The sequence below is a fragment of the Episyrphus balteatus genome, chromosome 4, assembly GCF_945859705.1.
Source record: "Episyrphus balteatus chromosome 4, idEpiBalt1.1, whole genome shotgun sequence".
Lineage (NCBI taxonomy): Eukaryota > Metazoa > Arthropoda > Insecta > Diptera > Syrphidae > Episyrphus > Episyrphus balteatus.
Window position 1 is genome coordinate 3,990,192 of NC_079137.1, and position 24,732 is coordinate 4,014,923.

A 24,732-nucleotide genomic window follows, 5' to 3' on the forward strand; every position below is an offset into this window, starting at 1 on the left:
TATGCTACAACCTCTATTCAACATCCCATTGCTGCCGGTATTACTCCTCCCAACCCTCAGAATATCCTTCCCTCCATCTCTCCCACCATTTTTACTGTGGGAATGAATTGTGTAATTGTGTTTCGTTATCCTTAAATACCCTTGGGTTAAGGCAGCATGGGATCTATACCAACGGGTGTTTATGGATGAAAGTCACATAAGTTGGGTTGGTAAGATGATACCCGTAAGCCAATTAAACGAGAGAAAGAGACTCTCATTGGCAATGAAGCTTGATATAATTTTTCGTTTTTTTTTTTTTTTTTTTCATGAGACAAAGTTTTGCGGTAAGCGGGCGTACTTTTTCTTGGGGGTTACTGTGATGAATTATTTGTTATTTGTGATTTTGCTTAAAGCGCTGTATCAGACATTTCGTGGGAAAAACTGTGTTTTCTTGTTTATTTGTTGTTGTTGTTGTTTTTGTAAGTTTGGTATAATTATCTTCATTAATATAAAAAGAAGAAGAAGCCTTTGATAGTGACTACAGATATTTCATTTGTGCTAAGTAAATAATTTAAATTAAGTCACTTCATTTGATTTACGCGCATTCATTTGATCTTGAATCAATATTTCAACTTTTTTGTTGAAGAAGAAAAAAAAAAAAATATAAAATTCACAGAGCAAAAAGATTTAAAATACACTTAATGAGAGCTCGTTGTAGAAGTGAAGTTTTCGTGTGATAATAATTAGGCAATTAATATAATTTTAACTAAGCCCAGCGGTGGTCTTTTTAATGAAACCTGGATTTTCAGGCGCTAATTAGAGCGCATGGATATAAAAGAATAAGGAAAAGACAGGATTTTTGTTTTTGTCGACACAGTTAATTGAGAAAAAAAAATCTATTGAAATTAAATATTCAGTTGGAAAAAGTTCATTTAAATTTTTTTTTAAATGAAAGCCACAATTTCCTCTTTGTTTTTGTGAAACAAAAAACTTTTAGTTGAATTTTCCAATCTTAATGAAGTAAAAATTTTAAAATATGAATTTTGCCCTGTTAAAAAAAAAAAAACATGAAAAAATTTATATTTTAGGTAATATTAAGCCAAATAATTGAATTTAACTCGATACAATAAATCACTGCAAAACTAATCAAGGGACAAGTCATCATGGAAAAGCCATCAAAGAGAAAATTTTATCAAGAGAAACAACTAAAAAAAAATATGAACAACCATCAAAAAGTATCCCTTCTTAAATTAACTAAAAATGATTTTGTTTTAAAAGAACATTGTTAGGACTTTTCTTATGGTGGGCTAACCATGATGAGTTGTCTCATGATGATGTGCTGTAAAGTGTTGGATTGTTCTTATATCAGTCAGGAGTCACCTAGGGGTGTGCTAAAGAGCGATTTTTAAAGAGCAGTGATAGCAGTGAGCATTATACATATAAAAAGACAAGCTACTAATAGCTGCTATTTAATCACGCTTTAAGTGAAAGTTAACGCCATAAGCTAAATTTCTTCTTGATTTGAAAAATGGTTGAAAATATAAAATATAAAAGAGCCAAGAACATTTTCTAAAAAAGAGCAGTGAAGTTACAAAGAACAGAGAGCAGTTATACTTATAAGCATTGAAATTTTTAAGACCATAGAACATTTTTACTGTTCTTCCTATTCACTTGTCATGTTCATCATTGTATAGGAAAAAAAAAGAACACACCAAATTTGATTGGGTTGGATTTCTGTAAGACTGAGAATAGTGAGCAGCGATATTGAAGAGCAATAGCAACTGTTCTCTGCTCAGTGAAAGAGCAGAGTGATTGAAAGCAGCTATCGCAATAACAGCCTTAGCTCTAGAGTCACTTCAACCAACTTAGTGTTTGTAATTGGAGAAAACTATCTAAGTACTGTAGCAGGAATAGCTGGTAAAGCTTGTAAGGCCCGAAAAAGAAATTATAACGAAATCATGCCATAAAGACAATTTTTCACCTTTTGAAAAAAAAAAAAAAATAACTTAACGAAAACTAGTTAGAACACCGTTCCTACAGTTTTCACACCGTTTAGACCCTGATTACACCACATCAAATTGTTTCAAAGCCAATACAAACTATATAAAAAAAAATGATTGAAAGTGTAAATAATAAATTAAAGACAAATTGAAATTTATGAAAATTTTGTGATGCGTATGATGACATTGACAAAAACACGTCAAATTGCAAAAAAAACATTTGCCAATACCTAGCTCCGTGCGACTATGTTATGAGACTGGGATTAATTGTCTCTGATGCAGTGACATAAATTGTACACAAAATTCAGGAATTGGATCTGATCCAGAAATCAATTATTTGTCACACAACAAAAAAAAAAGATATGTACGATACGTTTTGTTATGTTTCAATTTGTCGACATAAAATACAACAAAATAAAACAAACAGGAACAGGAAGAGGGTTTGTGTCTATATATATAAAATTGCATGTCCGTCCGTCGTCGTCGTGGATTTTGTTGGTCCAGAAAATCTGATGTGAATTTCATGGCGGAAAAAGCAACTATACCAAAATGTACTACCCATCTACATACTACGTGGTAGTATATTGGAAAATAATTTACCCTTTTGGTGCAATGTTGCGCGTTCATTTTAATTATCACAAATTTTTTATTTTTTTATTTTTCGTCGTATACCTGGAACATGGACATTGGACACACCACATCGACATGAACTCGTCTAAATCTCCGATGAATCTGCTTGTGACACGCAGAGGAGTTAACAAATTGTTAAATTTATCGTGCACAACTGCATACGTCAGGAAATACACAAAATCCGGACAAAAAAAAATTAAAACAAAAAAAAAAACATTTGATTGAGGTGATATCAAATTTGTTTTTTTTAAGTTTTTGTTTCATTTTTTTTTTTTTTTTTGTGGGGAGTTAAACCCCAATTTTATTTGTGACTATTTCCCTAAACCACGTTATGTGGCATACGGGCACGGTGGTGGTGCGGGTGCGGGTGCGGTGTGGTGGAAAATAGTTATTCTGATTGCACATACATGGCATGTGGCAAGTGGCATTCTTTTATTCGTTTACATCTGGCGCTTTGTTGGTTTTGGGTTTTCGCGTTTTATGTTCCGACACTTAAAATGTGCTCATTTCGTTAAATGGGTTTTTTTTATGTGTCCTACATCCAACAAAAGAAGTGTTTAGTTGTTTTTTTTTTTTTTTAAGGGAAAAATGCTTTTACGAGATTCGTCGCATATGTTTGTAGTTTGTATGATCAACAGTTTTCAGATTTGTTTGTTTTTTTTTTTTTTTGGTTTAGATGCTGGAAGTTATTGTTTTTGTGACGATTTTTTTCGCCTTCATTTTTGCATTTTTAAATGGAATTATTTCCAAAACATTTGTTTCTTTCATTTACTTACTTTTACTAATTTTTGTGATAGCGCAAACGTTCTTTAGTGGACTACGGTGAAACTCAAAAACACTATTTTGCTGTCAAAATTACAAAATACAAAAATTACATAATAACATTTGTATTTCTGTATCGGAACTAAAATAGATAAACTTCGTTTTTTTGGTCTTACATATATAGTTCACACTCTCTTACGCTTAAGAATATTTTATAAGGACCTAGCAAAAAAGTTTAATTGCTTTAAGAACACAGTTCGTTTTGAAATGGAGACCATGGAGCATGGAAGAATATTGTTGACACATAGGAACAAAGTTTCAAAAAAATTTATTGGTGAAAGAAAAGGGTTGGGGTCAAAATTCTGCCGGGGTCAAAATTCTTTTGTCAAAATTCTGCTTTCAAAATTCTGCTTTACAAAATTCTGCTTTCAAAATTCTGCTTTTCAAAATTCTGTTTTTCAAAATTCTGTTTTTCAAAATTCTGCTTTTCATAATTCTGCTTTTCAAAATTCTGCAAAAAATTAAAAAAGGGTTTGGAAAATGTTAAAAAGCGCGCGCTTTTTAACATTTTCCAAACCCTTTTTTAATTTTTTGCAGAATTCTGTAAAATCATCTTTTTGAAAAATTATCTGCTTATTTGATTACTAACCTACATAATTTGTCATTTTTGAAATGCGAATTAATTTTTGTTTTATAAATGTATAAATTTGAAAATATTACGTAAATGTTTTTAATATTAAACACTTCCGAAAATAACTAAAAATTTATTAATTTATCAAATAAAGATGAATTTTCAAAAATTTGAATAAGAAAAGGAATATACAACATCGGTTCCAATTAGTATACATATTTTATTTGAAAGAAAGTCAGTATATGCATTTCAAAAAATGTTTGCGACACTTAAATAAAAAAATTTAGGAAAGTACCAATGTTGAATTATATTAATGAGGTGTATTTTTCTTTAGCCAGCGCATATGCTATATAAAAAAAAAAACAGAATTAGCAGAATTTTTTTGTTCAAATATAATGCTGGCAGAATTTTGAAAAGCAGAATTTTAAAAAGCAGAATTCTGAAAAACAGAATAGAAAAAAAGGAGAATTTTGAAAAACAGAATTTTCGCTGAAAAAGCAGAATTTTGAAAAGCAGAATTTTGAAGCCAGAATTTTGACCCGATCCCGAAAGAAAACTGATTTTTCAAGACAAAATTTTTTGTTTAACCAATTTTTTTATACATATTTTAACATTGAGGAATTATTACGTTAAAACAATCTTTTTCATATTGGTGATATGGCAAGTTTCGTTAATTTTGGTCCGAAAAAATAAACGATTTCCTTCATTTCACCAATTCACTTTAGTTTTTTGGGCTACAACTTAAACTAAGTCAGGCAGACAGACATTTATACATACAAACAGGTAGATTTGAGAGACCAACTTTTATGGCATTTCATGCCTTATGTCATGTCTGATTGTTACCTTAACTTTTTTTTAAGACGAAACAATGTCTTTCTGATTGGATGTATTTGACTTTTGACCTCCATAGTGGATTAAGACATGCTTTGGAAAATTTGCCTAGACAGGTCACCCAAGTCTCAAATCAAGAGATTGGGGGTCACTGTGGTGTATGAGTAACATTTTTTTCTATTAAAAAACTTAAACAGAAAAATTCAGGTCAATAGACGAATTTGTAAGATTATTTCTCGACGATGTTTTTCTCACTAAATAGGTTTTACCTCAATGTGGTTTTTTTCAAGATAGTAAAATATTTGCATTCGTAACTTAAATTAGTAAAATTGCTTAAAAAAAAACACAAAACTGGTTCTACAAAGTTTTGAAATATAGAATTCTGATACACAGAATTTTGGAACCCGAAATTTGGCACATACAAAAATTTCACTATTACCCTTTCCTAGAACTTGTCAGAGCTAAGAACTTCCTAAGCAACTTGGAAAACCCGGATTCGTATTTTTTAATTTTTTAACACCGAGTTATCCATAATCTTGATAATACAAACCCAATTTTTAGCGTTTTGAGAATAATAAATTGAGACTTCTTTTTACTCTTAAGTTAATTTTTAAATAACAATAAAAATAATTTTCAAAATTTTGTTCATTCTTAAAAAATTTTAACTTTCCTAATACAATAAAGGTTGTCTTTATTTGAACGACTTACATCTAGAGTTCAGTTAAGGAAATATTGTTTCACCAATTAAATATTATGTAGGATTATGATCTTTAACAATCAACTTCATTTCCTTATTCAAATACAATGAAAGCCATTTGAATTATTTAACAAAATGTCTAAAATCCATAGCTCAATCAAAATCTTATTCACATATATTTGCAATCAACATCATCAGCGCCTTTAGCACAATCTGTCTCTATGTATACATTGTACATATCTACATAAAATATATATATTGACTCATCAATTCATCAATTTATATAAATGAATAAATCATATTATCCAAATCTAAAAGCTTCATCCGCATAATATCCATCCCATTCACAGTGACAGTGATTAGGTCTTTGAATGCAAAAGCAGTTAGTTATGGAAATTGGATTTGCTTATATTCCAATTCCTCTAAACTCAACTCGAACTCATCTCATCTCATTAATAAATTTAAGGTGCATCTGTGCGATGCGATGCAATGCGATGACAGAATGACAAACACACAAGTCAAAATCTTTACTATTATCGCATTGTGGTTGTGTTAATTATTTAAATTGACAGTGTGCCCACAGTTCGCAAAGCTTCTGTTATCGCAACAGCACTTTAATAATAATTACTATGCAACTTATCATCCCCCAAAATGTACCCCTCTTCTCCGGGGCTACCCTTGCTAGCGAAAATAAACTTGTATCGATTAGTGAAACATAAGCCAGACAAATGATGTCAATTTCGTTCTTATTCCCTTTTTTTTCGATGTTCTGTTGGAGGATAAAAAAAAAGGTCAAAAGGAAGGAAATGTAGGGATGAACAGAACATGGTATTCCTTTCAGGGACTGATACAATTGCCATTTGGTCACGTCGCGTCGACGACCGACCATCGTCCATAGTAACCAACAGAAGTTGGCTTTGCTAGGTTCATAAGTTCTCTCTCACAGCATGTCAGCACATTCTTGGCCATAAAATGCTTCGATTTGAGTGTGTTGTATATTCTTGTCAACAATCCCATCACAATTATTTTCTCCAGTTTGTATAGGTTTCTCTGGATGATGACGAGCAGTAGTCTCTCATGCTCGGTCAATTTCGAATCCCTCCTCAGGGAATGTGGTCATTATGTTTGCAAGTTGGTGAGTCCTTTTTGCCTTTTATTGTGGTATAATATGTCGTCTGTCTGTATAGCCTTTGGGGGGAGTAAAAACTTGGCCAACTCAATAAATGAGACCCACCCCTCTTCTCTGTACTTGTAAATTGTGAGATGATGAATCCCCAAGACGAAAACAAATGACTTTGGTATTAAAGTAATAAAAATTAAATGCATTGGTCGCACGTATTTGTTCTACGAGCACTTACAGCTGTCATAATGCAATTTATTCTCTGTTTCATTGTATTATCATGAAATGAACTGTGTTTTGTCTTGTGGGAGGTTTTGTGCTTACAGAATATAAACAAGGAATTTCGGACTACATCAATGGCTGTGTCCCTTTGGAGAAGTGTACTACCTGTTTCATGAGTACTTTACAGTTAATTTTAAATGGAATTTACAGAAAGTGGATTCAATATCCATTTTATTTACTTGCACTTCTAGAAGAGCCAGGGTTATATTTTGTTGTATAAAAAGTTTTCAAAAGGAATATAAAGAAAGTTCATACCTATTTAAGGGTACTCATTTGTAGATTTATTGAATTGAATTGCTTTTGAAAGTCATTGAAGTACTGCAGTCCCATAAGATTCATTAAGACACATAGTATCCATTGATTAGTTGAAGTTTGGAACATCTTTATTGAGTGAAAAGAAAGAAGTTAATCTATCATTTTTAAATAATTTGGCCTACTTTTTCAGGGAATGCCCGTTTTACAGTTTTTCCATTTCTTTGACTATTTTCTGTTTATTCTTATTGGGTTAAGGGACTAAATTTCCTATTTTATTTAGGATCATAAACAAATTACGTGTTTTTGTAGACAAAAAAAAAAATGTTACACATACGCCACAGTGACCCACAAATCATTCGACTACGCAGTTTCCCAAAACAGAAATTAAATAACTTTTTTTCATTTACCGATTACTTTAATGAAAGGTTTGCATCTATGAATGTTAAGGTAAAGATGCAAAATTAAAATTATGGTCAAAATGTTTTTTTGTTTTTTTTTTTTTTTTTTTTTTTTTTTCGAAAAAACTTGACATAATTGTGTCTGTTTTTAGGGTATTTTTAATAAGAATTTCATCCAAGGATGCTTGGAATTCTAATTCTAAAAATGTATATTTAAAAAATAAAATGCACGACTGGATCGCATCTACCCGGTCTTACTGTTCAAAGTATATTAATATTAGCTAACCGTTGGATAATCGATCGAAAAAAAAAATTATTATTTTTATGTGTTCAATTTTTTTTTTTTGAAAATTTGAATACAGAGAATTATTTAGAATGATTAGAAATATCTGTCTGTAAAGTTTAAATAAAATCATTCAAGCCATCAAATATAAATAGGTAAATAACCGAAATGTTAGTTTTCGAAAAAAACGGCACTATCCATTATCTGAATTTTTTGAAAAAAAAAAACTAATGCCACGCCCCCTGAATTGAAAATCTCAAATTTTCGATTTTTCCCTTTGTATACACCACAAGCCCTATCACCGTGTAAAATTTCAAGTTTCTACGTTAACGGGAAGTTCTCCATAATTTTGATGATCTGTGAGTGAGTGAGTGAGTGAGTGAGTGAGTGAGTGAGTGAGTGAGTGAGTGAGTGAGTGAGTGAGTGAGTGAGTGAGTGAGTGAGTGAGTGAGTGAGTGAGTGAGTGAGTGAGTGAGTGAGTGAGTGAGTGAGTGAGTGAGTGAGTGAGTGAGTGAGTGAGTGAGTGAGTGAGTGAGTGAGTGAGTGAGTGAGTGAGTGAGTGAGTGAGTGAGTGAGTGAGTGAGTGAGTGAGTGAGTGAGTGAGTGAGTGAGTGAGTGAGTGAGTGAGTGAGTGAGTGAGTGAGTGAGTGAGTGAGTGAGTGAGTGAGTGAGTGAGTGAGTGAGTGAGTGAGTGAGTGAGTGAGTGAGTGAGTGAGTGAGTGAGTGAGTGAGTGAGTGAGTGAGTGAGTGAGTGAGTGAGTGAGTGAGTGAGTGAGTGAGTGAGTGAGTGAGTGAGTGAGTGAGTGAGTGAGTGAGTGAGTGAGTGAGTCAGTCAGTTACGGTTTTTGCGATTTTTGAAGCACTTTATCTCAGAAACTACTCATCGTAAAAGGCTTAAATTTTGTGAGGAGCTTGGTTTTGACAAGCTCAATAAATGTAGCGAGTTTGAAATTTCTAGCATCTTTGGTGTGGAAGTTAGAGGGGGGTCGAAAATGGCCTGAGTTGTTTCCTGTAAATAAGGGTGTAGTGCCAAAGTTGCTAGAGAACTTGGCACTACTACTGAAATTACTCGAGGGAGGTACAAGTTAAGTTTTTTTTCTTTTATTTTTTACAGAATTTTGGGATTTATATTTTTGAAGTCCAAAACAATTGTTTATTTAGTGTGAAAGGTGTGAATTTTATTTTAGAATTCTAATGCATTTACCAAATTAAAAAAAAAAAAACCAGAATTAGGAATTTACAAAATTTTGGAAAGGTACCAAATTAAAAGATAGATTGAAGTTTTGATCAACATTAGTTTTGTACCTCAAATTGTTCATCATATCAAAAACTTTTGTCATTATTTTAGTTTTTGGAAAAAATATAAGTTTTTAAAGTTAAAGTAACATCGAACCAGGGTTGTATAGATATGAATTGAAAAAAAAAATGCATTTGAAATAAAAAAAATATTTTATTGGAAAAAAAAATTGCATTAAAAAATATATTATGTATTGCAAATGAAAATATTTGCGTTGAAAAAAAAAATTGTATTGAAAATAAAAATATTTTGCATTAAAAAAATTATTGCAAATAAAAAATTTTCTGCATTGGAAAAAAAAAAATTCAATGCAAAATGTGTGAATTGAAAAATATTTTTTTTTTTTCAATATTCGTCGAATTTCTTACAATTTTAAATAATTAGCTAATTTAACAATAATATTGAACCTTATGTATTATCAAATAGCCAAAATTGTAAGAAATTCTACGAATATTTAAAAAAAAAAATATTTAATGCACACATTTTGCATTAAAATTTTTTTTTTTTTTTTCAATGCAGGAAATATTTTTTTTGCAATTTACTGTAAAATATATTTATTTGCAATAAAAATTTAATTTTCAATGCAAATATTTTTTAGTTGCAATAACATTTTTTGCTTAATGCAAAATTGTTTTGCTTACAATGAATATTTTTTTAGTGCAAATATATTTCAGTTGCAATTTTTTATACAATTTTTTTCAGTTGCAATAAATATTTTTTTAATGCAATATTTTTTTATTTGCAATAAATATTATTTTTTTAATTTGTAATGGAAAACAAATGCATTAAAAAAATAATTTTTTACAACCATGCATCGAACAGACAGTTTTGAAAAGAGGTAGACCTCGATAGCTCCTTTTTCTCAATGCGGTGCATTGTTTTATTTTGCATTATTACAAACTTTGTTAGTTAAAAAAAAACTCCTTTAACTCCTTAATAATTTCAGTGTACCTATAAATGAAAACAATTTTTTTATTGAAAAAAAGGATCATGGCAACATTGTTAACTGGGATTTTACTTATTCCAGCATAAGAGACAGTAAAATCTGTAACATTTATAAATATGTTCTTACACGTTTTACGCGATTCATTGGCTTTTTGGGACCAATTACAGATTTTACTGTCTCTTCGAAAAAAACACCCTTTCACCAAAATTTTGTTTATGAAAACTCTTTAATCTTGCTTTCTATCCCAAAATCAATGTTTTTACCAAATTTCATTAGGGTTACCCATCATTTTTGTTTGCACTCAAAAAAACACCCTGTTAACCATGATATTTTTATAGACACTTAAGATTCTTGTTTCTTATCTTAAAAGTAACATAATTGCTAAATTTCAATAGGGTACCACTAATATTACTCTAGTATTTCACACTTTTTCAAATAAACCCATATTTTCTTTACTTCTAAAAAAAAACACCCTTTCACATAAAAAAAAATGTATAGACTTACATTATTCGTAGTTCCCATGGGAAAGAGAACATATTTAATGAATTTCGTAAGGGTACCATTTATACCATTGATTTTATCGGACTTATCGCGGATTTTTCCCTATTTCCCAAAAAAACACCCTTTAACCTAAAATATTTGTATAGATTTTTTGAGTTCTTGCTTTCTGTTATAAATGAAACATTTTTATCAATTTTCATTGGTGTAACAATTTTTTCCCAGTTTTTGTTATACTAATTCCGAATTTCATCATTTCTTGAAAAAAAAAACACCCTTTCACTCAAAATAATTTTTTACTTCTATCTATAATTCTTAATTCTTATACCAACCAAAACTATTTCACCAAGTTTTAAAAATTAATAAAATATAAGTTAGCTGTTATGATACCTTTCTCACACACAACTTAACCTATCAAAAAAACACCCTTTCACCCAAAATAATTTTAAAAATTTTATGAATCCTTTGTCCCTGTTTTATCTTAAAACTTCATCTCAAATTTTGTCAGTGTAGCATGTTTTTCACATGGGTTTCGGTTATATTTTACCTGTTGAGGTCAAAAAACAAGCACCCTGGTTTTTAATCGGAAATAACTTTTCTTAGAGCAATCGTATTGACTTTATTTTTATGTCATTAGATTCAGCATCAAAAATACCTTGAAAACATGTGTCATATGATGATATTCAACAAACAATTTTTTTTCAGTATATTTTTGACCTTCACCCCCTCCCTCTTGTCCGCGAAAAAACACCCTTCCACCCAACTTTTTTGTATAGACTTTTTTTGTACTTGGTTCTTATCCCAAAAGCAAACTTTTTGCCAAGTTTAATGAGTGGAACAATTTTTTTTTTTTTTATTTCTTGATTTTATGTACTATTTTACCTGTACTATAAATATTAAGCTTTACCCAAAACATGAACAAAACACAAAAAATTGTTTTATCTTGTTTTCATTCCTCTCTTTTAATACTATTTAAGCTTCTTTAAAACTAAAATGACAACACTGATCCAAATAATGTGGGTGTTGTATTCGTATTATATGGGTAAGATGGACAGATGAGTTGAGTTGAGTTGGCTACAAAACCTTCTTGGCATTAGAGTTGCAATATGTACGCACGTCACGTTGCTCTACTTATGCGGGAAACACAATAACAAAAGGCGAGGTCAAGCAAAAGCAAAAATGATTTCAATTCAATTTTAAAATTACATAATTATTAAATCATGCGGCAGATTATATTATATTATTTTTTTTTTTTGTGTGTGCTGTCTTCTCTCAAGGGATTTTTTCTTTTTGGCTTCTATAGGAAAAATAGATTTTTTTTTTGTTCTTCTTTTTTTTTATTTGCGATTCTCCTATTTCAAGTCCCATGCTTGGCCACGGACATTTTCTTTTTCCATTGTGCGCATTGTTGGCACGACATTGAAAAGATGAGTTTTTTGTTTACTTTTTTTTTAGTCTTTTTGTTGATATTTGCGCCTTTCTGCTATGCGGTAATGTGTCACTATACAAACAAAAAAAAAAAGGATTTTTTTTCCTTTTTTTTTTTTGGTTTGGAAGGATTTTGATTTGTTATCAAATTGATAGTTTCCAATTTCAATGCAATACAAAATATTGGAAATGGTTGAATAGAAAAATGATTGCAGTTTTTTTTTTTTTGATTTTATTTTGTATAGTTAGTCAATTTATAAATAAAATAATCGAGACGAGAAATATATTCATATACAAAGGACAAAGGAGAGAGAGAAATGAATATTGAATTTTTTTATATTCAATTTATCGTATATAGAATATTTATGATTTTGATAAAATTTTCAAAAAAAAAAAAAAAATTGAGAGTACTTCGACAATATATTTATTTCGGTTCAATTTTGATATTTTTTCTAGTTTCGTTCTAAATCTATCTTTTTCTGGTCGTAAATTCTAAAGATTTCTTGTAGCAATTTATTTTATTTATGAAATTGCTGTACAAAAAGCAATTACCAAAAACTTGCTTTTTTTCATCTTCTTCTTTCATATTTCCCAGTGGGATATCTACCAAATTCTTCGATAGAGAGAACAGCAGCACAAAAAAAGGAAGAGGAAGTCAACCATAAAGTGTTTATTCTTGCTGAGGACTGTGATCAATTTCTTGAATTTCTTTTTTTTTTTTAATACAACAGAGAATGACAATCAGTTAAGTAAATTGTTGTTTAAAAAAATCTTATGATGAATTGGTTATTATACTTGAATTGGCTCCAGGGACTATTTGACTATATAAATGCGATAAATGCAATAATTTTTTTGCTGTGAGATATTTATAATTTATTGTTAGTCTAGTTGGTTTTTGGGAAAATATTTTGGAACTTGAAATTTTAAATGAACTCAATTTGCTAAGATTTAAAATAGAAGATACATTTTTTAGTCTTTCTAATTCATACCAATAAAAAAAAAGTTAAAAAATAAGAAAATCGGATCGGGTACACGGAGAGACCACCTAAAAACAAGCGGATTCTGTATTAAATTAAGCGGATTTCTGCATGGTTTTTTTTGCCAAGATGACTTCCGTCTTAAAATAAGCGGGCAAATCTTCATAATTTCTTAAATTAATATTATATACACTACTGGAAAAAATTAAGGGATCAAAAAAAAATTCCAAATTTTTGGGCAAATTTCAACAGGCCGTAACTTCGAAAGAAATGGTCGTACAAGAAATCGATATAGAAGGAAATTGTAGCTCCAAGTGTCTTGTTTTTGGATTAGAACTTTAAAAATTTTTAACCTCTGCGGTTTCTGAGTAATCGTAGAAAAACCAGCAACAAAAAAATTTTCAAAATTTTTTTATTTTTTTTTTTTGGTCTACGGGCGTGGACAAATTTTTTTTAGCTTAACCACTATAAGGATCGGATACTTTGTTCATTTAGCTTTAATTTGGTTTTGTGAACACCTCGATACGTCCACTTCTCGCCAAAATATCGGTCTTCAAATGGAAAAGGATCCTTTTGTGTTTGATTATCGATATCTCAGCAACCAATCAGCCCTATGATGGTAGCCGATCGGAAGAAAATTTTATCCGATTTGTACGAATTTTTCAATTTTCATATGATTTTTACCCTTCCGACACTAAAATCGGACAGATCTACGAAAAAAAATCTTAGGTGCGTTGAAAATTTAAAATACATGCGATGCTATGCAGTAAACTGTCAAAATATTTGCGACGCGTTGTGCTTTTTTTTCTTTCCGATTCTTCCCGATAGAAAATTAAACGTGAAAGATTATTCGAAAAATATAAAAACCAAAAAAATTGGAATAATTTTTCTTCTCAAATTCGGGTACCGTGAATACAAAAATCTTCCGATCGGAACTTTTCTCCGATCGGATATTTTTCCGATCGGCTACCATCATAGGTCTGAATGATCGCACAGAAAGTTAAAGGTGGGTTTCAAGAACTTGAATGAATTCTCCTTAACGGCTAGCCATTGCTTTTCCAAAAAAAAATTTTTCTTATTTTCACATGAATTTGAAAATGCAACAAAAAAAGGGCTTTTGGTGGTTTTTTGGAAAATCGAGCGCTAGATCGAAAATATTGAGGAAACCACTAATGTTAAGTGTGCCTTTTACAGTTCAATAAGTCCACAAAAACCCTACAAAAAATCAAATTAATCCAGCCAGCCGTTTTTTTGTTTCACTCGATCGAATTTTTTAAAAAATTAAAGGATCACGTTTTTTGCTCTGAGAAGCTCAATTTTTTTTCTCATTTTTTAATGAGAAAAAGAAATTGTTTTTCCTAGCTTTTTCACATTCCACATTTTTGCTCCAGAAAAAGCTTAAATTTAAAACAAAAAAATTTAAAAAAAAAAATTTCAAAAAATAAAATTTTTTTTCTCTAAACTTTTAAGAGAAAAAAATTCAAAAAATTTTATTTTTTGAAATTATTTTTTTTTTAATTTTTTTTTGTTTTAAATTTTTAAACGCCCGTAGACCAAACAAAAAAAATAAAAAAATTTTGAAAATTTTTTTGTTGCTGGTTTTTCTACGATTACTCAAAAACCGCAGAGGTTAAAAATTTTTAAAGTTCTAATCCAAAAACAAGACAATTGGAGCTACAATTTCCTTCTTTGTCGATTTCTTGTACGAAAATTTCTTTCGAAGTTACGGCCTGTTGAAATTTGCCCAAAAATTTGGAATTTTTTTTTGATCCCTTAATTTTTTCCAGTAGTGTATATAATATTAAAATGAAATCCATTTTTTATGTGGAAACATTTTCATTAAAAAATAAAATCCACGACTGGGTCGCACGTACTTGATCTTGGAGTTCAAAGCACTTTTATGTTAGTTTACTTCTAGATTTTAAGAGCTGGCTTATATAAATTTTAAAGAAATTTTGTTGATGTTGGGAAAGAGCCGACATTTATATAGGGCAGAATTTTCTTAAATGAAATTATTTTTTTGTTATTTGACTTTTTTGAGAAAAACTAAAAATGCAGTTTTATTGTAATTGCTTTGAATAGTACGTCTGCAAAGTTTAATCAAAATCCTTAGAGCCGTTTTCGAGTTATTTGTTATAGTTTGAAAAATGTGTATGGGAGGTACACTTTCTAAGTGAAATATAAAAAAAAACAAAAAAAAAAACAACTTTCAGAATTCCATAAAAATCTTCTGTACCAAATTTGAATAAAATCCGTCCAAGCGTTTAGGCTATGGAAATGTGTACAGATGGACGCACAGATGCACGGACGGAATTGCGGGACCCACTTTTTCGGATTTCTCCATCACATAGCCTCTTTAGGACCAGGCCTAAATCTCAGGCCTTAGAAAAATAGATAAAATGAAAATTTCAAGCATTTTCAGAAGGGTGAATTTGGACTCAAATTTAATCAATTTACTTTGCAAAAGGAGAACATAATATAAACAAACTTCTACTTAGAAGAAAATTTTCTTAAACAAAAATCTCATCGAAATCAGAGTTCTTCATTAAGAATGTAAATAAAATCGTTTCTTTTCTTTTTGTTTCCTATTCAGTGACTTTTGACGAAACTTTTAAAACTCATATCACATCGAAAAACATAAAAAACTTCACCAGAAAAAGTTTGAAATTTTGAATATTTATCTGAAACATATACCCACAAAGAATTCCACCATTGTGGATGTCTTTTGTTACATTTAAAGGAGTTTTTTTTTTTAACAGAGTTTTTCTTTTTTGCTAAAGCGATTTTTTCATTATGGTCAAGCAGTCAGCCGTAAACAAATTGCGCATTTAAATATTAAATTCTAAAATTGTTCCCCAAACGAGACAAGAATAATTGTCTTCAATGTTATATAGAGGCATCCAGGGACCCCAGTGTACACCCCATTTAATACTCTGATTATATATGCCAGGTTCATTTTCCCCTACAAAAAAATAAAAGAAAAACCATTAATTTTCTTGTCCATTAACCCAAAGAAATTGTTCATTTTCTCATTCTATTTGGACATTTCAAAAAGTCAAAGTCCATCTTGCAGACATTCTTTATGACACTGGCCAACCACATGATTATCTGCAAATGATTTTTTGGTTTAAAATGAACGAACGAACCGACAAAAAAAAACAAGGAAGAAAAACAAGAATGTCACCCTAATCAACACGTCTTCAAGCGATTTTGGGCATTTTCATTCTTGACTTAAAACCAGAGATCTCGTTAGTATGCTTGACTGCACAAGGAAAACCCCAAATGACAAACCAATTTGCAAAACTGGGCCTTCTCCGTTCTTCTTCTTCTTCTTTCTTTACTCCTCTAGTTGATGACTTTGAATATGAAGAAGCCTGCAAGAGAGAGAGGTAAAACGTTTTTATTTTTGTTTCGTTGAGAAAACGTTTTTCTAACAAAATTAAATTATCGTTTAGTGTACAATGTTCAGGTTCACATACATACTCTCTGTCCTTCCGGTTCCGCCACCAACCAACAACCGGGTATACCCCATCGCATACACAAAAAAATAAACGAGATAAATTGAAAAAGTTAATAAAGAGGAAAGTTATGCACCACCCTATAAAAAAGTATAAAAATATAGATTCATGTGAGAGAAGAATGCTGCTGCTGCTGGCTTCTGTTTGGCTCCGTATACGGAACTGTCTGTCAGGTTGGCAGATGTACAGATGTAGGCCATACGACTATACGATCCATATCTATACTTTTTTCTCCACACACACACACACACAAATACAACTGATGGTCCGAATGGGAATTTGAATTTGAAAAGTTTTTTTTTTTTTTTTGTTATTTTTATTTTTTTGTATTTGTTTTCTTATTTGCCAACGATTTTCTTTTCTTGTAAGATTTTTTCTCATGATTCTTCTCAGGAACGAACAAGACTCGATTTTATAACGAGCGGCACAAATGCCACAATTATTCGCACATGTTACACAAGTTTACATTTCCTAAACATAGTTGTGTTGGAGAGTGGTAATGGTGGAGGCCAGCAGGTTGAATGTATAGTTGGCGAGATAGGGTTGCATTCTATTTTGATGACTAAATAAGATTTTTTCAAGAGTATTTAGACGTGAATTTATCCTTGACATTCGCTGTTTTTTTTCGACCTAGAAAAAGGCTTTCAATTGTAAATCACTCTTAAAGAAAGAAAGAGAAGATGAAACCACGAAGATTGTAGAGAATACATCGAAGTAGACTTGAAGATAATCTTGAAAATTAAGCAAATTGGCTGAGATGGTTTAGACAGCAAAGTGTTTTACAGTTTCACAAAAAAAAAATCACAAAAAGTACATACAACTCCAAAAATTAAATCAAGTACACCTCAAATATAGTTCCGCTAGATTTGCAATACTAATACAAAAACTATTTTGAATTAAAACTTAAACATTTAATTTTAACACAAAAACAATGGGAAATCGACGAAGTTACGAATACCAGAGTTACGGGCGACAGAGTTACGAGCGCCAAAGTTACGCAAAACCAAAGTGACGAAAAACTAGAGTTACGAATTGTAGAGTTATGTTAAGCTATGACATGTTATTTTTGGGTTGGCAACAATGGCGAGGAACGATATGGAATTATGGAAATACAAACAAGAGATTAACATTTTTCTCATTGGTCAGAACTAAATGAGTAAAGCGAAAATGGGTGTTATTTAATCTTGTAAGATTTTGATTGGATATTTATAGAAATACATATTGCACCTACATATCGATATTCTCTTATTTATGTTTCCATAATTCCATATCGTTCTTCGCAATTGTTGCCAACCCAAAAATCACATGTCATAGCTTAACATAACTTTAGTATTCGTAACTCTAGTTTTTCGTAACTTCGGTTTCGCGTAACTTTGACGGCCGTAACTCTGTCGCGCGTAACTCTGTTATTCGTAACTCCGTTACCATTTCCTTAGAGTTAAAGTTGCTTAAATTTTTAAGAGTTTTTATATAGAAATTTGGAAAAAAAAAAATAAAATTCGTTTTAAAAAAAATAAAATAAAATCTGAAATTAAATTGCCTCCAAAACAAGTATGCAGTTTTGATTGATATACATATTAACATGCATTTTTAGAAAACAAATTTTCAAAATCGTTAGAGCCGTTTTTTAAATAATAATTTTTTATATATCATTTTTTGGAAAAAAAAAGTTTTAAAATAAAATTGGTATGCCATTCTGTAGAAATCACTAATCAACATCTAAAAACAAAATTTCAAAAAAATTCAATGTCCCGTTTTCGAAAATTTGATTTTTCAAAAAAAAAAAATTTCAAATTTTTTTTAAAAATCCAAAAATTATTTTTTTTTTTAATTTAAATTGTGGCTTATATTTAAATTATAGAAATTCTTCTTCACAAAAAATTTCGTTGAAATCGAATAAGCGTTTTCGGAGATAATCGGTTTTGAAAACGGTTCTATGGCAGGTACCGTTAATAATGATTTTCAAAAAAAAATTTTGCATTAAAAGATAGACCTTAGCTTGAAACTAATATTTGAATTTTTTAAACAAAATCGTTGGAGCCGTTTTCGAGATATTTAAATTTTACTAAAATCGGTATATGACAAGTACCATTATTTTTGGTCCAAAAAATATAAATTCCAAAACCTCCTCTGGAGAGTCGGCAAATAACGCTACATACCAAGTTTGACAGTAATCGGTCCATCCGTTTAGGCTGTAGATCCTTATACAGACAGACGGACTTCCGGGACCCACTTTTTTGGCATTGTCTACCATCGTAATGTCATGGAAAAATCTTATCTCAACTCTTTTTTTGTACGAATGCATAACTTGATATATAGTGCCTATGTATATCGCAAGTAAAATATCATGTGTGCAATTCACACGTGGTTGAATTGAAACCTTAAAAATCATTTTAAAAAAAATCGAAAAATAAAACATTTTTCTTTTATTCCATCACTTTTTTATATGACAACCTAAAATAAATTTTGTATACCATCTGAAAGCTCATTGCTTCAGCTCAAAATATTTATATCGAGCATGTCTATACAACATTTACAAAAAGAGATAGAATTAGTTTTCATAAAAAAAGCAAAACAATCAATCTCTTTTCTCTTCTAACGCCATTAAATCCATGGGACAACCTATAATAAATTTTATATCATTTATTATTTCTCCTTTTATATGATGCTTCAATCATATTTCTACCATGCCTACAAAAAAAGTAAGAATTTTTTAAAGCCAACCATGTCGAAATTTCAAACTGAGCTTACGGTACTTTTTCGTGTCGCTTTTTCGTTTCATCTTGTTTCAAATCACTACGATACTAAAGAAGTTCTTACTTCAAAACTTCATAACTTTCATGTTTCATAAAAAAATCAAAGTATCAAACAACGATATAAAAAGCTTACTACAATAGTTTACTCCTTCTTCTTTTTAAGTAGAAAATTGACCTCGACTTTGCTTACCTAGAAAGAAAATAAAAATTCAGTCATTAAAAAAAAAATTATTACGAAAATGTTTAAGGCTATTTATTTTTATTTATTTAAGAATTTGATTTAAAATGAGGTTACCGCAAATATTTAAAGTGCCCTCCTTGATTCTGTATTAATTTTAGGTCCGATTTTTTTGCAATGATTTGAACTAATTTGAATCGAATAAATTCATTCATTCACTATCATTAAACTATCGAATAAGATCTATCAACATTCAGTCATTAATAGCTATTTTCATTCAATTACTATTTTAAGTTTGCATTGGTATTAGCTTTGGAGAATGATTTGCAGCTACTTTAAAAAAAAAAACTATCGAGTGAAAAAACTATTCGAATAAAAATAGTTACTAAATGAATTAATTGTGCCCTTGATTATGAAAGTGGGCTAAGTCACTTTTTGCATTGTTTAAATAAAAACTTTAATAATAATTTTCTTATAAATTTTTCATTGTATTTCTTTTATGAAATCACTGAAGGAGCAATAAAGAAATTAATTTTTTGCAATTTCGCTTTCGAAAAATTTTTACACCTTAAATAATAATTATTTTTAGGCTAGATTTGATGGCATTTTTAGGTGTGACTTAGTCCACTTTCATAGTTAAGGGCACAATTAATGAATGGTTAAGAACTATCGAATAAATGAATATTTAGCAACTATCGAATAATTCGATAGTTATTTCGATAGTTCTCATCACTATTCAAAAGCAACACTTGAGTTTAGGACTCGTATTCTGTACATGTTGATTGATGTAATGAGGTGTATTAAAAGGTTTATGGCTTTGATTTATAGGTACAATTGTCGTTAGGTAATAAAAACTTATAGTAGCATTATAAACACTAACTTTTTGCCAGTCAAAAATAAGAGTTGATTGCTAATTTGATGCTAATTAGTTACAGCAGTTTTGATTTCGTTGCATTGTTAGTTTTTACCGACTTCCAAAAAGGAGGAGGTATTCAATTCGTCTGTATTTTTTTTTACCTCATAACTTTGGACTGAGTGGACCAATTTTGATAATTCTTTTTGTTTTAGATAGCTGGTAGTTGCAATGTCGTCCCATTTTAATTTCGTTCAGTTCTGGCCATAGGAACTATAAGAAAAACCATAACCATAATTAGCCATGGAAGTCGGTTTAGTTTTTTGATAAAAATGTTTATAGTTTTTTTTGGGTTGGGGTAGAAATTCTGTATGGGCCAAAATTCGGATTTCAAAATTCTGTATTTTAAAATTCTGTAAATTCAAAATTCTGTATTTTAAAATTCTGTAAATTCAAAATTCTGTATTCTAAAATTCTTAAAAAACAAAATTTTGGATTTTAAAATTCTGTATTCAAAAATTCTGTAAATGATAAAAGAAAAATTGTTTTGATAATGAAAAAAAGTGCGCACTTTTTTTCATTATCAAAACAATTTTTCTTTTATCATTTACAGAATTTTTGAATACAAATCTTTGGTATTTTCGTTGCAGAAAATACTTTGAAGTAAAGTATCTCCCGAATTAATTTGCATATGGCAATGACATACCCTGAACACCAAAATACGAGTAATATTTAGCCAAAAACCTTCATTATGTACATATTTCATCAAATTGTTTTTTGTTATTTTGTAGGTATTTGTTTTTTTTTCAAATTTAAGGGTTTATTCCTCTTTTTTTTTTTGTAAGGTTTTTTATTGCCATTTGCTGACACAAAACTGAAATATTTAAGTAGAACATAAAATCATATTCCCTAATTATTATTCTGCGTAGACTGTCACATAAGGTTTTATGTAGAACATAAATCCTTAAGTTTCGTTTTAGCAAACGGCTCTTATACACTGTTATACTTAATTTGTTAATTGAATATAAATTGTTCAACAGGCAAGATAAAAATGTATATGTTTGGAATATACAGAATTCCAAAAAGCAGAATAATGGATTTGCAGAATTTTGAAAACATAATTTTGGATTTACAGAATTTTGAAATTCAGAATAATAGAAAAGCAGAATAATGGAATACAGAATTATGTTCATACAGAATTTTTTATTCAAATACAGAATTTTGGTTATACAGAATTTTGGAATGCAGAATAACGACCCGTTCCCTTTTTTTTTTAAGATTCTTCTTCGTACTGTAATTCGCAAAAATTTAAGAAACTACTCGCATTTTAACTGGCGGCAGGAGCTTCTTAATTTGTAGTTTTCATTTTCAGCTATGTGTGGCAAATTAAAAATAATAACCCGAAAATTGTTGACAATATCTTTTACACAACTTGGTTTTTCTACACCAACTACAAAAAAAGAATACATTGGAATTTTCTTCGCAAATTATTTTGAAAAGAAATTGTAAAATTTTGGAAAGTTGACGGCTTCAAACTAAATTCAGGTTTGATATATTTATCTTTCTACAAAGAGATCTATGTACTTTTGCAAGAAATTATCAATACCCCCGTTTTTTAACCCCTTTGTTTTCTCCTCCCCATCTTACTTTCAGCTAATAAAAACCAAGGATAAAAGTTGCAATTTGTAGTTTATAGATATTGAAGTACGTCCTCTTTTTTACTATTCTAGTTGCTAGTGTTAAGTAAAATAACCTCAACGTTCAACAGTCAACAACTTTCTAAATCATTTAACTCCCAATAGACCAGTGCCAATCCGGTTTTCAGAGGGCAAAAGTTGAAAAAATTATTAGCAGCATAAGGGTGGTGGGAAAATTTAGGATAAATGGTGTATGAAAGGGGAAAAATAAATTGCCCACAAACAAATTGGGGGAAAGGGGGTGGGTGTCAAAAATCGTGGTTTTTTACGATTTCTGTCAAAAGTAGACCTCCAATCGAAAAAAATTAAATGGAAAAGCATTAGATCGTAAAAGTGTCTACAACTTTTACTCAAACCATTTTTTTATATAACAAGGCATTCTATTTTTCTGCCCTGTTCGATTTCACTAGTCAAAAAGTTTTTTTTTGTAGAAATCAAAATATATTTTTCTAATGAAATCACATCACGTTTGTTTTTGAGATATTACAATGCAAAACATCACAAAAATAGTGTTTTGGACGTTAAAATTTCAATATCTCAAAAACTTTGCACGTTAGAGCTATTCTAAGGCTAGATTCAAATTAAGAAGGCCATTAAAAAAGTATAATTTAGTTTCTATTGAAAATTATTTCTCGAAAATATTACTGTCATTTACGGAAAAATCGATCTTAAAAATAGTTTTTTTTTATTTTTTTTTTTTTTCAATTTTTCTCAATATTTTCTAAAACAAAAGTATAGTTTTTCCACACAATCTTAAATAATAGGTTTTAATCTAAATAATTGCATTCCAAACTTTTCAAAAAATCAAAAAATTTTCGGTAACTTTTTTGTTTGAAAAATAGGCTATTTTTTCAAATTAAATTCGTAAAAAATCCAAAAATGAACTTTTTGCTCAAAAAACATTTAAAATAGATATAAAATATAACAAAGTAATTTTTGAACAAGTTTTGTTAAAATCCAACCATTTTTGTAAAAATTAAAAAATCGTATTTTTGCATTTTTTTCAATATTTTTGAGGTTATATAAAAAAATGGCTTGAGTAAAAGTTGTAGACACTTTTACGATGTACAACTTTTCCATTTAACTTTTTTCGATAGGAGGTCTACTTTTGACAGAAATCGTAAAAAACCACGATTTTTGACACCCACCCCACTTTTTCGCCCACCCACTCCCTTTCCCCCAATTTGTTTGTGGGCAATTTATTTTTACCCTTTCATACACCATTTATCCTAAATTTTCCCTCCACCCATATGCTGCTAATAATTTTTTTATTTTCAAAAATTATTGGCACTGGTACAACTACTAGAAGCTAAAATAATCATTACGAAATATTTCAATTTTGTATGTGTATAAATTGTGTGTAACTCTATAGTGACTTAAGGGCACTGTAAACATTATTATCTTTCACAAACACTTTCTCATAGAAATTTATCATGAATTCTAAAAATTCCTTGTAGGCTCGAATTGAATAAATAATATTTTTCCAAAAGAAAAATTGCTTCGCTAAATATCCTTGAGGGGGCTTCAGCTTCATGAATAGGTAAGTTCTTTAGAATTACTCTTTTAATTCAATTGACAGCATTACTCAACTCAAATAATATAACATTCTCTTCAACATTTATCTCTCTCTTTTCTTCTTGAAAGTTATAATAATTTTTTTAACGTTCACCGTTAAAAAATGAAACTGATCCATCTTTCAAAATAAAAATAATTTTTTTTTTCCTTCTAAAAGGAGGTCATAAATATAAAAAAAAAACAAAATAAAAACAAAACTTATTATGCAAATTACAAACATTAGGGAACATAAAATACCTAAAATTACCTTTCTCTTCCGGGACTTTTTTGTGTGGGTGGTATAGACTGTTTAACGCCATAGCCACCAGCTACCGCTTTTACCAAAGACAACAAGACACGGCTATTGACCCTATACGCACCTACCGAAGAGTGAAATTGTTAAGATGATTACCTTTGAAATTTCGTTACAACCAAAAACAACTTCCGCTTTTACGTCTTTGGCAGTGTAAATAAACCTAAAACTTTTTTTTTTTCTTCTTCTTTCTTTTAATAAGATAACTTAACGTTCTGAGAAAGGAACTTAGGTTTTGTAATATAAATGGCAGCGGGGTGGTGGTAGCGGCAGTCGTACTACACACATTGGAAATCGGCTTTATTGCAAAATCTGTCTGACAAGCATATTAACTTCGAAAGTCTTCCTTTCTATTAAAGTCAACACATTTCCCTTCCAAAAAGTCTCTCACTCACACATACACTTAAAGAGAAAAACAAAAATAAATAAACAAACAAACACACGCATTGTAGAGAGTAGAGTATAATCTTCCTTGCCACAAAACTGAAAAGCAAAATAATGTTCTTAGAATTTCAAAAAAAAACTTAAGCGGTTGCATCAACAACAGATTCACGCACTCATTCGCTTGCTTCCATTAGCAACTTTTGTGTTTGTTTATTTTTTCACTTTTTTTTTTTTTTTTTTGTTAAGTAATCGAGGGCGGACAAAAAGGTCTATACCCTCGAACTCAAACCCAATCAAAAAATTAAAAAAAAAAAACTTCCCTTATCCCCTTTCCATATATATCTCGGGTGTTTATCTTCTTCCTTTTAACAAATTTGTTCAATTAAGGTTTTTCCCACTGGAAGAACAAAAAAAAGTTCTAAAAACCATTTATATCTTTCCATTTGTCGCTTGGTTTTTTTTTTT

The 24,732-nt window shown here is 30.0% G+C and overlaps 1 protein-coding gene across 4 annotated transcripts in view; it reads right to left on the reverse strand.

Annotated features, from left to right (window-relative positions):
* LOC129920227 (cadherin-87A) overlaps nucleotides 1-24,732 on the reverse strand; it is a 115,204-nt gene that overhangs the window by 26,218 nt on the left and 64,254 nt on the right. Inside the window, exon 1 of one of the 4 annotated variants that reach the window (XM_056001485.1) lies at nucleotides 3,386-3,404. The exons of the other annotated variants lie outside the window; for them this stretch is intronic. The gene's annotated coding sequence lies outside the window, so the exon portion shown is untranslated. Of the gene's footprint in view, nucleotides 1-3,385; nucleotides 3,405-24,732 lie in introns of those variants that run through there. 4 annotated transcript variants of the gene reach the window in all.